Source organism: Rhineura floridana, chromosome 8 (assembly GCF_030035675.1).
Source record: "Rhineura floridana isolate rRhiFlo1 chromosome 8, rRhiFlo1.hap2, whole genome shotgun sequence".
Taxonomy (NCBI): domain Eukaryota; kingdom Metazoa; phylum Chordata; class Lepidosauria; order Squamata; family Rhineuridae; genus Rhineura; species Rhineura floridana.
Window position 1 is genome coordinate 8,946,015 of NC_084487.1, and position 16,298 is coordinate 8,962,312.

The 16,298-nt window shown below is 46.3% G+C and overlaps 1 long non-coding RNA gene across 6 annotated transcripts in view; it reads left to right on the forward strand.

Annotated features, from left to right (window-relative positions):
* The first annotated feature begins 377 nt into the window (after positions 1-377).
* LOC133390142 (uncharacterized) overlaps positions 378-16,298 on the forward strand; it is a 124,348-nt gene continuing 108,427 nt past the window's right edge. For all 6 annotated transcript variants that reach the window (XR_009764312.1, XR_009764311.1, XR_009764316.1 and 3 more), the window contains exon 1: positions 378-855. This is a non-coding gene — a long non-coding RNA (uncharacterized LOC133390142). The remainder of the gene's footprint in view (positions 856-16,298) is intronic.

The window sequence follows — 16,298 nt, forward strand, 5'->3', positions numbered from 1 at the left end:
AGCACCCCACCCTCCAATGACACACTCCCTCATTTTGCTTATTACTAGAGAACTGGTGACTGATCTCTCCTACCCCCTCTTTTTGGGGGGGGGGTTATAGACAGCTGCGCTAGATTCCTTGCTTTGCCCCGGTGTCTCTCTCCTTTTTTTGATCGCTCCTCCCAACAGCGTTGGGACAAAACTTCCGTGGGGATCTGGGGTCTGCTGTCCAAAGCTCCAAGTTGCGCTCGCCAGGGTAGGCGCGACGACGGTGCTGCTCGTGGTTTGGGGCTTCTGCTTTTTCGGCTTGCTGCCGCCGCCGCCGCCGCTGCTGCAGAGTCACGTGGGAGTCCCCTAAGTTTCCATAGAGAGGCCTCTCGGCGTCACATGATGGCCACGATATAATGAAACAACATTGTGGCGAGGGAAGCAGTGTCGGAGCGCCGGACGGCGGCAGGAGCATCGGCGCTGGAGGAGCGGGGCTGGCGGGCGCGCACGCACGGAGAAAGTTCTCGGATGCGTCTGCAGCCCGAAGGGTCCGGCGTGGATAGTGGAAAGGGAGAGGGCAGCCTGGGGGAGATTGTGGCTCTCCCCCCCCGCTTTTTATTCTCTCTCCGACCCCCCCCCCGCCTTCCTGCTCCAGAGCGAGAGGAATTTTGCGCAAGCCTGCATGGGAATTGCACCTGCTCCTGCCTAGCGCCCGCCTCGCCTTCTGTCGGGGAAAAGTGACCCGGCAATGAGGGTCCGGGAAGACGAAGGCTCTTTCAGGCTTCTGGCTTGATGTTAAGAACGTGGGGCCGTGGTTTTTTGTTTTGCTGTTGTTCCATGTTAATCTTCGCTTTGAGAAGAAGAGGAACGAGCGTTTGGATCACGAACGTAAGTTTATTTATAGGGCTGGCGAGGAGGTCAAGAAGGATTTCTTTGGAGGGGGGGAGGAAGAAGGAAAGAGAGAGAGAGATGCTTATGCGCAAGCAGGAATGACGGGGCTCGTAATTTTTGCATCGTGGTGTGGAAGTGATTCCCCCCCCCAAAAAAGGTGGTTTTATTTCCTCCCTCCTTGCAATGGCTGTTTCACCGGCTCTATGTTTTCTTGGGGGGGGGACTTTGGTGGACAGGAAAGGCCAAGGTGGGCTTTTGCGGGTTTCACGAGGACTTTTCATTCTTTTCTGCTTCTTAAATTTCTTTTTTCGAAAGAGGCGATTGCGCCATGTTGATGTTGGTGAGCGGCGCCCTGCCTGTGCGTGGCTCTGGGCCACATGGCTCCGAGGGCGCGCCCCCCCCCCGGCTTGGGAGTGCGCGTGCCTCCCCCCCTTCGATGTCCGCATTCCAGCTAATGTTGCGCAGATAAAATTCAAACTTGAGGTAAACAGAGGAGGAGGAGGGGCGGGAGGGGAAAAGGGAGGTTGTTTCCACCCTTAGATCCCACCTCCTCGCCGGCTCCAGGACGGAAACACCTCTCGGCTCAAGAAATGATAACAGTCCTCCGCCGTCGCCGCCCCATCCCTCCACCCATCCCTCCATCCCTCCATCCCTTCCTTTCCTTCTAGGTGCGCATGTGTTCCTAGCTGATGAGCCCAGAGCTCTCCATCACACTGGCCTCTCCCCACTCCCCAAGCTTAACAATCCAAGGCATATGACACAGTCAGACACACATTTACCCTTTGGAAAGCATAATGGTCCTTTCTGGCTAATTAGGACTATTAGAACCACATCCACTGACTGTCTAACCTTCCCCTCTCACACACACGCAGTATTTTGGAGGATGGCCAGATGTTTTAATAATACTTAGCAGTGTTTTTATTCAGTGGCTTAGAATGTTCAAATGGAGTAAATTATCTTGCTGGTAGTCCTTACAACAGCCCTGTAAGGTAGGCTAGGAATCATTGCCTCCATGTTGCAGATTGGTGGGGAGGTGCTAAGGCTGAGAGGGTTAGTGTCAACCCAGGGTCTCCCTCACAGCTTCATAGCACAATCCCTTAGTTAGTCCCTATCACCTCTCCCATTTTGCTTATCTAAAAAAACCCTCTGTGTGTGAATGTCGAGCAGTGCACCTCTCTGCTCCATCCTCCACACCCACCAGAAAATCCAAGTTTAAGGTCTACTTCTCATTTTCTTGGAATACTGCAGCCTTACTAGAAGCAAAATGAGCAGTGGGGGATGTGGAGGTCATGCCTGTAAGGAGGGGACTGACTGATGTATGAGCAAGTGGAGGAATGCAGGGTTGTTGTTCAGCCTAACCACTGAGCAAAGGAGAGCAATTCTGTAGAAGAGAGGACTTTCATAGGTGCCACTCTGTAGACCTGGATGAAATTCCCTCTTCTCCTTTGCCTCCAGTCCCCCTGACATTTTTATAGTTCCAGGCATACTGTTCTTGACATGCAAAGCATTGCAATGGCAGGGTGGAGGTTTATGGGGGTTTGGGTAAGTGACCGCTGGGTGTGCATGCGGTTAGACAGTGTTGACAGCTGGCTGCGTATGTGGCTCGGCGGTGTGGATGTTGGGGGAAAGATGACAGTTAAATGGTAGTAGTGATGTGGCAGGCACACATGTTGTGTGTGAGGGGGGGCCATGATAGTTGTGGTGTTTCCTGCTGGGAAAACAGGAAGATGCTTTTTATGCAGTAGAAATCTTGAGGCTCTTGATATGATTTAGGAGAAACTCTGGATTTCAAAAGGGCACTTCTGTGTTGACTAAACCATGAAGGCAAAGGTTAATTGTGGGTGGAGATGTTTTGGGAAGTGTTTGTGTTGAATAACATGGTAGATGTTAAAGGAAAGAAGCACTGGCATGTGTGTGGTGGTTGTGTTATTTTTCCCCAGGCCGCCTTGTCTTCCAGGAAAATACTTAGCAACTTCACTGTGCGTTTTACATTCAAAGGTCTGTCTGTGCAAACATTTCACTAATTAATTGATGCAAGTTTCCCCCTGTGAGTGTTCTCTGGTGGCAGGAAATACTTGCCTCCAGTGAAATACAGAGAGCGAGAGAATGTGTGCTACTGAGGAAGGCAGAAGCTGAAACCTTTTAACTAAACAGTCTTAAAGGTATATACATACATACACATACATATCTCCACATGCAAACTTGTCTCCTGGAAGCTCAGCTCAGGATAAGTAACAGCATCTTATTTAAAACTATGACAAATAAAACAGGAGAAGTTAAACCATGAGGAAGTTAATGAGCCTTTTCCGGCATTTTTCTTACATAAAGGGAAACTAATCTTGATACTCTCTCCCCTGTGCTGAGACACCTTATTTTATTTATTAAAACTATCTCTATTATACCCGCCTCTTCAAAGGTGGGATGAATGTAGGATTTTAACATATTGAATGTTAGAAAAGGAGAGTAAGGATAGGACTGTGCTAACCTGTGAGAGAGAGAGAGAGAGAAAGGGAGCATCTGAGAAGGCAAAAAGGAGGAAGGTGATGAAATATGCAAGTTCTCTTATGTTCACAGGATGGTCTTAGAGTAATCTTAGGATAAGGCAAGTAGGAGTTGCACACTAGTGCGTTTCACCCATGTTGAATCAGCTTACTTCCACCACCATTGATTCTTGAGCTTCACAAATGGGTTAAGAAAAGTGATAGGGTCTTTGTTATGGTAATAGTAGAGTTGTCACTAGTACTGTTTTAAGATTAAAGACTTTATATATAGATAAGGGGTTGATTCTTCTAGATGTTTAATTGGGAGCAAAAGAGCCTGGGGAAGGTTTGGGGGGGATTTGTTTTCTGACTACAGGATTAGGGTGAATTGAAAAGGAGCTACAGAATGATTGTATATGTGTGTGTGACTTTGCTGGAGGTCCAGTTCACATTGTTGGTCACATTCCGTGGCGAGCTGGTCTGCATGAGAATCACCAGGATTGTCCAGTATTACGTTTTTAGCATAGCATTACTGACCCACAGTTAGGATGGTTTGTGGAAAGTACAGAATGTCCAGTCCTGTTTGCATGGGAGAGCCTGCAAATAACCGGCTCACTGGGAAATGAGCCAATGTATACAGATTTCTAGCAGCTGATATGGGGCCCAGTGATTGTGTGAAATGCTGCTAAATGAGGGCAAAGGGCTGGTTTGTTGTGTGTGGCTCATTTTGGGGGAGAAAGGGCTCTTTTATGGAAACCACAAAGGCATTTCCATAGAGGAGGACAGCTATATTGGAGTGACCTGTTATGAGGGTATGAACTCAAGATCTGTTATCTCAACCACTGTCCTTTACACTTTATTGGTTTGGCTGAAAAGTAGCTCAATATATGCCTATGTAAGAAAAAGGGGGATAATAATCAGCATTGTTTTGTATAGAAGCAGGGTGTGGCTGTGTTGGATTAATTGATGTGGAATAAAAGAGCATGATCTTTTATACATAGCATGAGCTATTTCACACGATGGGATCTGTGTGCATTGAATTGTACTGGGAAGTGATTGTGTTTGAGAGTCTAGGGTTTTAATGGCAAAGGGGTTCATTACGGCCATGATGGAGAATCTAGGGTGGGGCTTATTGGAGTATAACTGGTATTGGACTGTAACTGGAATGAAATGTTGGGGACCCCAGACTGAATTTAGCTGAAGAAGATACCCTTCTAGCTGGTTATTAGAAATGTAAAATGGTTACCACAAATGGAAAGGGGGGGGGGAAGGATCAGAGAGGATTTTGATATTTGTGCGCATGTGTGAATACAGTGCAAATGTGCTATATTTTATAGCACATACATCCACATTAATACATGTGAGGGGAGCTATTTTTTTAGTGTGGGATTCTGCAGGCATGACAGAAGTGCGGTTAGCTGTGAATACGAGTGCATGCACGTTGTGCTGCCATGTGAAGATCTGTTTCTTGATACGAGGTACAGAGGTAGCTGACGCCATTTTGGTGAGACTATGTGTGTGTATCTCCAGTCTGCTATATAAAGACTAGCTAGCCAGCCCTCACGTAGTCTATGGACAACATATCCACTGGTTCCGGGACGCAAGGATGTATGGGCCGCCATAAGCAAGCAGGTGGAGAGTGAGGTACTGGTTACTAGATCCCATAGCATGCACAGATAGCCTTCAGAAAGATAAGGGGACTGTTCTTAATACGAAAAGTATTTTGCACACGTTCAGAGGAACAGTACCCTTATGCTTTTTTGTTTTGTTTTCAATGGCTCTCCTTGGGCGGGAAAATTGTGATCAAAAGCAGTCGGCTTTTTGTGCTCCATGTTTTGGAAACTGGTTGGCAGCAATCAAAATACAATTAAAAATCAATATGAATATTCAATGTGATAGATGTGCCTTCATCCATCTTCAACCACTGATCCACAGATCACCTGAATGAAGCTAGCGGACCTCCAGTTTGGGACCCCTTGATATAAATCATGCATCATTTACTGTGTCGGGACTGATAATGCACCCCCCCCTCCAGCTGGCAGCCATGTACTGGACCTGTGAAGATATCAGTTTTATGGAGTTGTGTGTTTTGTGGGACACTAGCAAGGTAGTATTGGACCAGAGAGAAGGGGTGCTGTGAAGAGATTTCATTTTGTGGGGCTGTCTTGATGGAGGAAAGGTCTGTTTTGCATGGCACTGAAGGGCATCTTTGTAGCAACTTGTTGCAGTCCTTGATGTACAGTAGGGCCCCACTCATACGGCGGGTTACGTTCCGGACTCTGCTGTAAAGTGAAAACCGCTGTAAAGCGGAACCCATTGAACAGAATGGTGTGTGGTGCCCGAGAACCGCCATAAAAGCGGAACAAGCACCATATGAGTGGGGCTTTAGTCTGAGACCACTGTATTAGCGAATCGCTGTAAAGCAGGGCCCTACAGTATTCTGAGGTACTGTGTTGAGTGTGAGGCGTTTGTTTTGTGGAATAACAGGATGGTCCTGCTAGGGTGAAGGATGTCTGTTCTGGGTGAGGGAATGTGGGAACCATGGACAGTATTTCCATGGGCTGAAGGGGGTGGAAGTGTTTTGTGGCACCCAAACAATTATGTTGAGGCAGAGGGATCTGTATTAGGAAGCTACAATATAAGCCACAGGCAGTCTCCAAAGGCACCGTAAGGCAAGAAGGGCCCTCCTGCTTTGGGGCTCCACGCACGTGTTTGTGGGTGGCCCTTCACACGCTCTAACAATTTCCGGAGGGGAAACCTTGGTAGTCTGTTGCAGCAAAAACGAGTAATAGATTGGTTCAGTCGTTAGGGTGTCACAGAACTCTTTGTTTTCACACATTATGAGGAGTTCACATATACCTAGTAACCCGTATCACACGTGCAACTTTCCCTCGGATTGGCCACGGGAGCGTTTGCTGCCTGCCACGTAATGCGCGGCACGATGTTTTGTACTTGTGAGGGGAGGCTCTTGTGGCGGAAAAGCGGTGTAATGGCGTGACTTGAAGAGTTTGGCGAGCGTGAAGAGCGGCTTCTGGGTGGCCGAGAGAACCGTGTCTCTTTCTCCGCGCGCCTATTTGTTGGGTGCCTCAGGAGTTTGTTTTGACAGCCGGGCTTTCCCACCCTCCCTTCTCCTTCCTCACAGTGACGCGGACGGTCCCCTTCCAACCAACACGAACACAACTACCGCTGCCAAGCAGCGGCTTCCGCCTCATCCTCCCTAACCCGGCCGGCGCCACCTCACACTCACTGCATCATGGCCAGCGGCGAGCCCGCCCACACAGCCACCTAACCGAACCCAGTCCTCCCGCCCAAGCCACCAGCCAATCGTCGCCTGCTTTCGGCAGCTCTCAGCCACGCCCACGGGCCTTTTGTCGGAGCCCGCCCCCCACCCCCGCGCGTGTGCTTATTGGCCTCTTTTCCTCAGCACTTCTCTTCCCCCCACCCCTTCCAGTGTTTGTTATGGTCCGGCCTCGTGCCGCCGGCTCATCTTGTCACGCGGCAGTGCCTCGCGCCGCCCTGTCCCCGCCTCTTCTCTCGCTTGTTCGTTCTCTTTCCTCAAGCTATCTCGCCCCCTCCCTTCCAGAGGAGATGTGGCTTATGATTGGCTGGAAGGAAGGAGGGAGGGGAACAAAGAGTGTTATTGCGTTGTTACCTGGGGAGTCCTGGTCCTAATATATATAATAAAGGTTTTATTAGTAGTATTACACTGGCACTAAGTTTTGTTTATCATTCATACGAAAGCACCGGAGAGCAGGCATTGCCATTATTATTGGCAGTGACCCTTTATAAAATATTATATATTAATAAAGGGTCGCTGTAATAATGGCAATTCCTGCACTGCCTGCTCTTGGGTGCTTTCGTATGAGTGATAAAGAAAACACTGAGCACCAGTATCATACTAATACAAACCTTTATTACCATCAGTATATCCCTGCGGACAGAGTCGCTTAACATGGGGTTAGTGTCTTCTCCCCACCCCACCCCCCAATTCTTTAATCTAGAGTTGCCTCTTTTTTCCCCAGGCACTGCTCTTCTGTTTTTCATTCTTGTGTGACAGGCAGAAGTTCAATAGGCAATGCCACTCACATCTCTGTGCTAGTAATAAATAATAATAAATAAATTTAATTTATATGTCGCCTATCTGGCCAATGACCACTCTAGGCGACGTACATGAAGGAATTAAGATACAATACAATAAATACAATAATAAAAATAAAACAATACAGCAGCAATAATAATAATGCAGGGTAGAAGGCATTTGATCATAACAGTTAACCCTCCCCGGAAGTCCCAAAGGCCTGTTGAAAGAGCCAGGTCTTTAAGGCTTTACGAAATGTATTTAGGGAAGAGGCGTGCCGTAGATCTTGTGGGAGGGAGTTCCAAAGAGTGGGGGCCGCCACTGAGAATGCCCTCTCTCTAGTTCCCGCCAATCTAGCTGTTTTTGTCGGTGGGATTGAGAGAAGGCCCTGTGTGGCTGATCGTGTTGGGCGGCATAATTGGTGGCGTTGCAGGCGCTCCTTTAGATAAACTGGGCCGAAACCATATAGGGATTTAAAGGTTAATACCAACACCTTGAATTGGGCCCGGAAAACAACAGGCAGCCAGTGTAGATCGAACAACACAGGTGTGATGCGACTATTTGTAAGTAATCGAGCTGCCACGTTTTGTATAAGTGGTAGTTTCCGGACCGTTTTCAAGGGTAACCCCACGTAGAGCACATTACAGTAATCTAGTCGAGAGGTGACCAGGGCATGTACTACTAGTGCATGCTATACCTGTCAAACCTCTGCCTGCAGGTTGGCTGTTTAAAGCAAGTCGGTCAAGAAGATAGAGGTTAACCCACCCCCTCTGCCCCCACACATCTTAAGGAAACAAGCTTTTGCTTATGCAAAAACAATGGGCAGAATGTCATAATGGTAACTATAGGAGTGACAGCACATGATTCCGGAATTCCTGGAACTTTTACCTTTGTGTGTAAAATTTCATATGGCAAGAACAGCTGCCTGCCATCATGATTCATGGGAGGGGGAAAAGGTGGAATTCCTGATACAATTTTACTACAGCTCCCATCTTCCATGCCATTGGCCATGCTACCTGGGGCTGATGGGAGTTGCACACCAGTAACACCCTTCCCAGTCCTAATAATGTTTGCCTCATATAGGAGTGGGGAATCTTTTTCAGCCCAAGGGCCATGTTTCTTTTTGAGCAACTTTCTGGGGCCACATGGCCATGGTGGGTGGGGCCAAAAGCAAATGTGGGTGGAACAATTAATGTCAAATTTACCTTTAGGCTAGTTTCTACACATACCTCCCAAACCCTTCTCTCATCCCCCATCCATGCAAGCAAGAGACATTATCAGAATTCAAGGGCATGTTCCAGCTAGATTAAAAAACTTAAGGATGGTGAGGCTGGGAAGGGGTGAGTGGCTTAGGGAGAATTCTGAGGGCCAGAGAGAGAGGCCTGGACGGCTGTGATTGACCCCCAGGCCTGAGGTTACCCACCCCTGCCCTAAATTAGGGTTGCCAGGTTCCTGACCTGAGACTGATCCTGTATCTTTAGGAGAAGAGAAAGTCAGCCAAGTGCAGGTGTTCTTGCAACCCTGTAATGGGAAAAACCACAAGGTGGAATTCTCCCTTCCCCCTGCACAACTTTAAGATACAGAAGACCTCTTGGTCGCCCTGGCCTCCAAGAGGTCTTCTGTATCTTTAAAAGTTGTGCAGGGGGAAGGGAGAATTCCACCTTGTGGTTTTTCCCATTACAGGGTTGCAAGAACACCTGCACTTGGCTGACTTTCTCTTCTCCTAAAGATACAGGATCAGTCTCAGGCCATGGTCCTGGCAACCCTAGCCCTAATACTTAACTAGGTGCACCAACTTTTTGATCCAGCCATGCTTCTTTGCATTTTGAGCAGCTTGGCCTGTAGACCTTAGGGCATGCTATTTTTTGTCTCTCTCTCTCCATGCTGGGCTAAAACGTCACCAGAAATTTAAAAGATAAATTTCTTTTATCATGCTGTTGCTAAACATGCAAGAGGCGCAGATCTGCCTTTGAGCTCTCAGTCGGCAGCCCCGGTATCAGACTCCTTCTCAAGCCTGCTTTATCATAGTTAGACCCTTGATGCTGTTGCCAGTATTAATCCCACTGGCCTGCAGCCTCGCATTCAGCTGTGTTATTGCTTGCCAGCCAGAATCCTTACAGAAATGTCAGTAGTTGCAGAGATTATAAAAAATGAGTTGGCTGATGTGGTCCTGAAGATTTCCATTATACTTTTTATACCCTTTTGCTTTTTGTAAAGCACCAAAATAGCCAACTGCAGGCTGGTGACTCATGAGACAAAACACCTGTTTGGTCACATTTGAGCAGAGCGAAACAATGTGGAAGGTAGGCAGATGGACTGCTGCAAAAAGAGGACAGTGGGGTTTCTGCACAGAGGAGGAAATTTTGGAGCATAGGAAATTGCCTGTACCTCGTCAGACGATTGGTCTATTTTAGCTCAGTATTGTCAACACTAACTGGCAGCAGCTGTTCAGGGTTGCAGGCAGGGAACATTCCCAGCGTTATCTGGAGCTGCTGGGGATTGAACCTTTGACCCTCTGTGAGCAAAGCAGATATTCTTACCACTGGACTATTGGTCTTGTCAGGCAGGGGTGAAAGAGGTTTCAAATGCCCAAATACCATCTTTTGCATAGCTGTTAAAGTTGCAGGAGACTCTTAAGCATCTGTGCTTTTAAACTAGGGATGGGGGACCTTTTCCAGCCTGAGGGCCACATTCCCTTCTGGACAACCTTCTGAGGGCCACATGGCAATGGCGGGTGGAAATCCAATGTATGGAAATGAAGAAATGAGAACCCCTGCTGATGCTACAGTAGTTTATGGTGGAAGAATTCTTGACTTTATTGTGTAGTCCTAGACATGTTTACTCAGAAGTAAACTCCACTGAGTTTAGTAGGACTTACTCCCAGGTAACTGGGTATAGGACTATATTTTATATTTTTTTCTCAAAATACATTTTTGCCAGAATGAAAACAATGTTCTGTTTTGGTATCAGCCTATCTGCAGCTTTTAATGTTTTTATTGAATTGATGCCTCTTCTAACACAGGAGAACTATTTCTTTTCTTTTTAAACCAAAAACTCTGTTCACCCTTCTAAATAAAGAGACAAGGCTTCCTGTTGTTATGGTGTCCTAAAGCACAGTGTGTACTGTACTATTTTATGGAGCAGTTATGATCATGAATACAGAGGGTATTAAAAAGGCCTGTGATGAATAGTAATTATGCCTGCTCTTCGTGAAAATGTGTAAATAATACCTATTAATCTCCTTATGCAAGAGATGCCTGTGGCTTTGTATTGACAGCTAAATGACTTGCCAAGTGTTTTGAAGTTTCAGAATCAAAAGCCTCACTTCAAAAAAAAAATCAGAAGAATTCAAAAGGCATCTGAAAAGGAAATGGCTAAAGCAATATTAATCCTACGATATAAACTACAACTTTGGTAGAATTGTAATTTTGTTGAGATTTTAACACATACCACACCAAAACATGAAATGAAATGCATGTAACCATTCAAAATGCAATACTGAATTAAACTTTTGACTTGCTAATGATTGCTCATCAAGCTATTAGGAGGCGATTTGAAAAGTTGGCAATCCTGTCCCACACCATCTTTATTCTGACAGTTGAAGGGCAGCCAAAGCAGGGCAGCATTTCTCTGAATCTGCAGAATGCTCAGGTTCAGTTATTGGTGAGCCCTCAGGAGAAGGAACTTTCGCAGATATGGGGCACTGGGGGGAACTGGATCCAGCCAATGGGCCAGATTCCACTTGTCAGTCACCTGACAAGTATAATTGACATCTGTCCAAGTTTAAAGGAAGTGGCTATATTTATTTATTTATTACATTTGTATACCGCCCCATAGCCAAAGCTCTCTGGGCGGTTTACAACAATTAAAAACTATAAACGCCCAGCAGCTGATTCCACCTTCCAAGGTGCACTATCTGTGCTAGTCAGCTGATCTACACTAGGAGTGTGCCTTCAAAGGCGTTTTTTTCTTCTTCTCTGCAGAGGGAAAATGCTCCTTTGGGAGCAAGCAGTTTGAATGCTGCGAACTAGTTGCTCCCGATGGAGCATTTTTTTCCTCTGTAGGCTTTATGTCCCTGTCCTTAACTAGGTTGCCTGGTTTATATTTATAATTATTCCTTCTTTCTTTCTTTCTTTCTTTCTTTCTTTCTTTCTTTCTTTCTTTCTTTCTTTTGCATTCCAAATCAGGTTTACCAACTTTTTTTTCTGGTGTAGTTATTCTACCTTTGACAGCTCTGTGACACACAGAAATTCAGCAGGCAAAGCTTTGCCTGCCATCCAGAGGTGCCAGAATCCTACAGCACAAGAATCTCTCCAGAAGCATATGTTGACAACCCTTATCCAAATCCAATTAATCCAAGGGTTGCTACCTGTTTCAAGCATAGAGGCTCCATGCATTCAAAAGCTTCACAACAGCCAGAAACTTAACAGATTGATTTTTTCATTCCTTCATACTGGTAAAAAGCTTCACCAATGGATTTCTGCCTGTTAAACAGCTGTCAGAAGCCCAGGGCTTCACTCTGCATTTTTTAAAAAGCTGAAATTACTTCACTTACCGCCTTGGTTTTTTTGCAGAATTCACAGAGGGAAGGAAAGGAGGGCAGAGCACAGAGGCCCCGTATGGGATAACTGAGAACACAGCCTGTGACATCATTGAGAGGGGAATTTACCTACCAGGAACGAAAAGTTCTCTGTGTCTTCCTGTGCAGTTTACACAGGGGGGGGGGAGAAGGGGAGGGTGTGTGTACTCCCTTAGTTTATGGAAACCACCGATCTCTGATGAGTATTCCTCGGTGATACTGCATATCAAAACGCAAAATTCCAAGCAGAGCTTGGAAAATTTACTTTTTTGAACTACATCTCCCATCAGCCCCAGCCAGCATGGCCACTGGATTGGGCTGATGGGAGTTGTAGTTCAAAAAAAGTAACTTTTCTAAGCTCTGATTCCAAGAGAAGGAAAGCCCATCAAAGAGTGGAGGCTGGTACATTTGGGCAAATGGAACATTACCTCACCAACCCCTGCCTGTCTTCTTACTTATAACCATTGAAAGGGTGGCTCTGCCTAGTCACTGGCTCTAGATCCAGTAACTGTTGGTTTTGCTGCCTTCTGCCCTAAGAGTCCCAGTGGGCACCAGCCTCTACTGCAGTCAAATTGCAGGGAAAAGAACAAAGAGCCCTACTGGATCAGACCCAGGGCCTATCTTGTCCAGTATGTTCCTTCCTACAGTGGCCAGGCAGATGCTTTGGGATAATTTGTAGACCAGGCCCAAGGGTGGCAGCCCTCCCCTTTTGTTTCCAACCCACCAACTGAAAGTCAGAGGCATATCACTTTGGAAGCTGGAGGCTCCATTTAGCTGATGTTCAGGCTGTGAGGGCCATTCCTTATGTAGCCTAAACAGCACCACGCATGAACGAGAGGGTGCTTATCAGCAGACGTTGAGGATCCCCAAGGTTTGCAAAAGTACAAAAAAAAACTTTAAAAGGGGTAGGCTTGCAAAAGCCTCTTGTAAGTCTCCTCCTGCCACCCTTTTAAATCTCCGATCTTAGAGAATTAAAAAGAAAAGGTGGAAAGACTTGGAAAAGGCTTCAAGACAGGCCCATGTTTCTGTTTGAGCAAACAGGAGCATAGGAGCGGTCTTAAAGCCTTTGCAAAAGCCTCTGAAGTAGCTTGTGCTTGAGTTGCTTCAAAGGGGATTTTTCACAGGGCTTTAATTCCCACTCAGCTGATGAGCTGGAATTAAATCTTGCTGCCTTGGTTGTACAATTTGTTCCCTGCTGAGATCAGGATTGCACAGCCAATGCAGGATTAAACCCTGTTCTGCTGCCCATCAACAGACGTCACTAGTGATGTCAACTATGGGTGGGTGGGTGTGGTTTGGGAAAAATGGTCTCATGGGCTAAATTGGGCTGGAGATTCCCTACTCCTGACTTAGAGGTTGTATTTACAATTAAGCAGTATACAAATTCTGTTAAATAAAAATAAATAAATGTAGCCAAAATGGTAGTACCCATATAAAAGAGGCTTGGGGCAACTCCAAGATTTATATAAGAACAACAAATTCTTAGAGAAAGAAACCCAAGAGGGGGAATAGAATGGAATGGCTAGAATCCTGAACAGCAGTGCTCCACACTGCAACATTTTGTTGCAGGCACCACTTGTCATGGCTAACGGCCATTCAGAGACATGCTGTCCATGAGTTTTTCTCTTTCCCTTTTATAAAACCCAGAAAACTCCATTTATACATGCATGCTGGCAAATCAAGTTAGTTTTTCTTCAGCTGTACCACTTCAAATGGTGGAGAGGGCAGGGGAGTGGATTGGCATTTTGGAATGCTTCCCTATGGAGAGGAAACTCCCTGCACATAGAAGAACTGCATGCCAGGGAAAAGGTGAGGCTGCCCTTTTCCCCATGACAAAGTAATCTTCTGCATGCAAGGGCTTCATGTTCCTTGTGATGGAGCATTTAAACATGCAAACCCTGGCTTGCAGTCTTAAGCAGTATTGTCCAAGAGAGGAGTTCTTGCTGCATTCCGTTGAGCCTGTGCTAATTGGCAAAGAGCAGAAGAGATGATGCACAGAATGTGGAAGTGTTAATTTGTTTTAAAAAATCAGTCAAACTACATATTAAACAAAATTCTATACAAGAAGAAAAGCTCTCCCCCCCCCTCCATCAGTGGGCATTACAGTGAGGCGGTGATAGGGTTGCCAGGTTCAGGGCCTGATCCTATATCTTTAGGAGAAGAGAAAGTCAGCCAACTGCAGGTGTTCTTGCAATCCTGTAATGGGAAAAACCACAAGGTGGAATTCTTCCTTCCCCCTGCACAACTTTTAAAGATACAGAAGACTTCTTGGAGGCCGGGCCTGGGAACCAAGAGGTCTTCTGTATCTTTAAAAGTTGTGCAGGGGGAAGGAAGAATTCCACCTTGTGGTTTTTCCCATTACAGGGTTGCAAGAACACCTGCACTTGGCTGGATTTTCTCTTCTCTTAAAGATACAGAATAATTCTCAGGCCCTGTGACTGGCAACTCTAGGCGGTGGCGAGGTTGGTGCAGTGCAAATGCATTGGTGGAGCCAATCCTTTGCTCCTGCCAGCATGTTTGCACTGCAGTGACCTCACTGCTGTTTCACTCCACCCCCCTCCCTGTCCCAGTACACAGCAGTGACTCAGCTGGAGGGAGGTCAGATATGTGGTGCATCCCCACCACACCGTCTGCTGGTGCCCCCAACATTTTGCAGCTGAAAATACTAACACTCTTGTGAACTTTTGATTCTTGGCTAACTCTTCCTCCTATTACAAACGGCTGAATCATCTCCTCTCTGCCTGTTGTACATAGGGTTGCTAGCTTCTTAGTAGCTGTTGCTGCCGTGCCTTTAACTGTGGTTTGATCACAAAGCCACTTAGCCTGTTCTTTTCACAAAATGGAGATAGTAGTTATCTGTAGATCTGCAGATCTGTAGATCAAGCAGCTGTTAAATGTGCGGGAGCATCAGCTGGTTAGAAAAACAGCAAAGCAAAAGGACACAGCACTGACAACCACAACAAAAATTAAAGTTTCTGTCTTGAGCTGACCAATGTGAATACTTTTCATGCCTGCACCAGTTTACAGAAATGGCACTTGAGGCAGAAAAAAGTTTCCTGCGCTGTGCAGCTTCAGGCTTCAGCCAGAGGAAAGGTTGCATGTTCAACCACTTCCCTGTACAAGTTTTCCCTGCTTGTACAAGACTAGTACATTGGGAAGAGGGCTAGTCTAGCAGCCTTCTGCCCAATATTTAGTTTTGATGAGCTGGGAGGATTTTTTCATTTTTCTATGCAAGAGAATACAGTCATGCAATCCCCTGAACACCTGTGAAACTAAACGTGTGAAGCTGCAGTGTCAAACCTTTGATCCACCTAGCTCAGTGTTGGCTACTCTGCCCGGCACCAGGTCTCCAGGGTTTCAGACAGGGTCTTTTCCACCAGAGATTGAACCTGAGACCTTCTGCATGCAAAGCATGCTTTCTGCTGCTGAGCTACAGACCCTCCCCATGGAAACAGCTGAGGGACATATGGAACAGCTTTAGTTATACCAGGTCATTTAAGGTCACTACATTGACAGACAAGGCAGCTCTCTAGGATTGCAGAAAGAAAGTTTCCCAATCTTATCTGGAGATGCCAGGGGCTGAACCCAGGACCTTTTGCATGCAAAGTGCGTGTTCTGCCTTCGGTTGAAAACCCTGCGGCCCAGGAACAGTTTTGCCATCTCATCTGTTCATTGTTTTGATCTAAGCTGCTCTGACTGGCTTCATCACACACTGTCTCCACTGTTAGAAGCTTGCCTTCACGCATAGAAGACATCATTGTGCTTTTAAAAGGAAAGTAAAACTTGCATTTAAAGAAAGAGAGGAAGAAAAGCTGGAGATAACAAGAAAACTTCTGTCTTACCTGAAGCCCTTTGTTAGGATTCATGGTCTGGCCACTGGGTTTGCCAACTTTTGCACCAGTTGTGCTTTTAACAACAGCTCAGTGTGCAGAAATTGGCCAGTGATAGTACTGATCTCCATGCTGTGGAAACTTCATGTACTGATTTCTGCAAATCAAGCAGAAGAATAGCAGATCAGTATGTGTAGGTCTGTTGGATTATAGTGCTGTAAACACAATGCTGTAAACCAGGGATAAGGAACCTGTGGCTCTCTAGAAGTTGTTGGATTCCAACTCCCATCAGGCCCAGCCAGCGTGGTCAGGTATGGTCCAAGTTGTATTCCAACAGCTTCTGGAGCGCCATAGGTTCCCTACCCCTGGTGTCAACAAATGTTTTGCACAATAGATCTTGTGATGTTAGGAAGTGATATGAGCAAATAAATCACTTTATTGAGATTTTGGTTGGTTGTAGGCGTTGCTTTTTT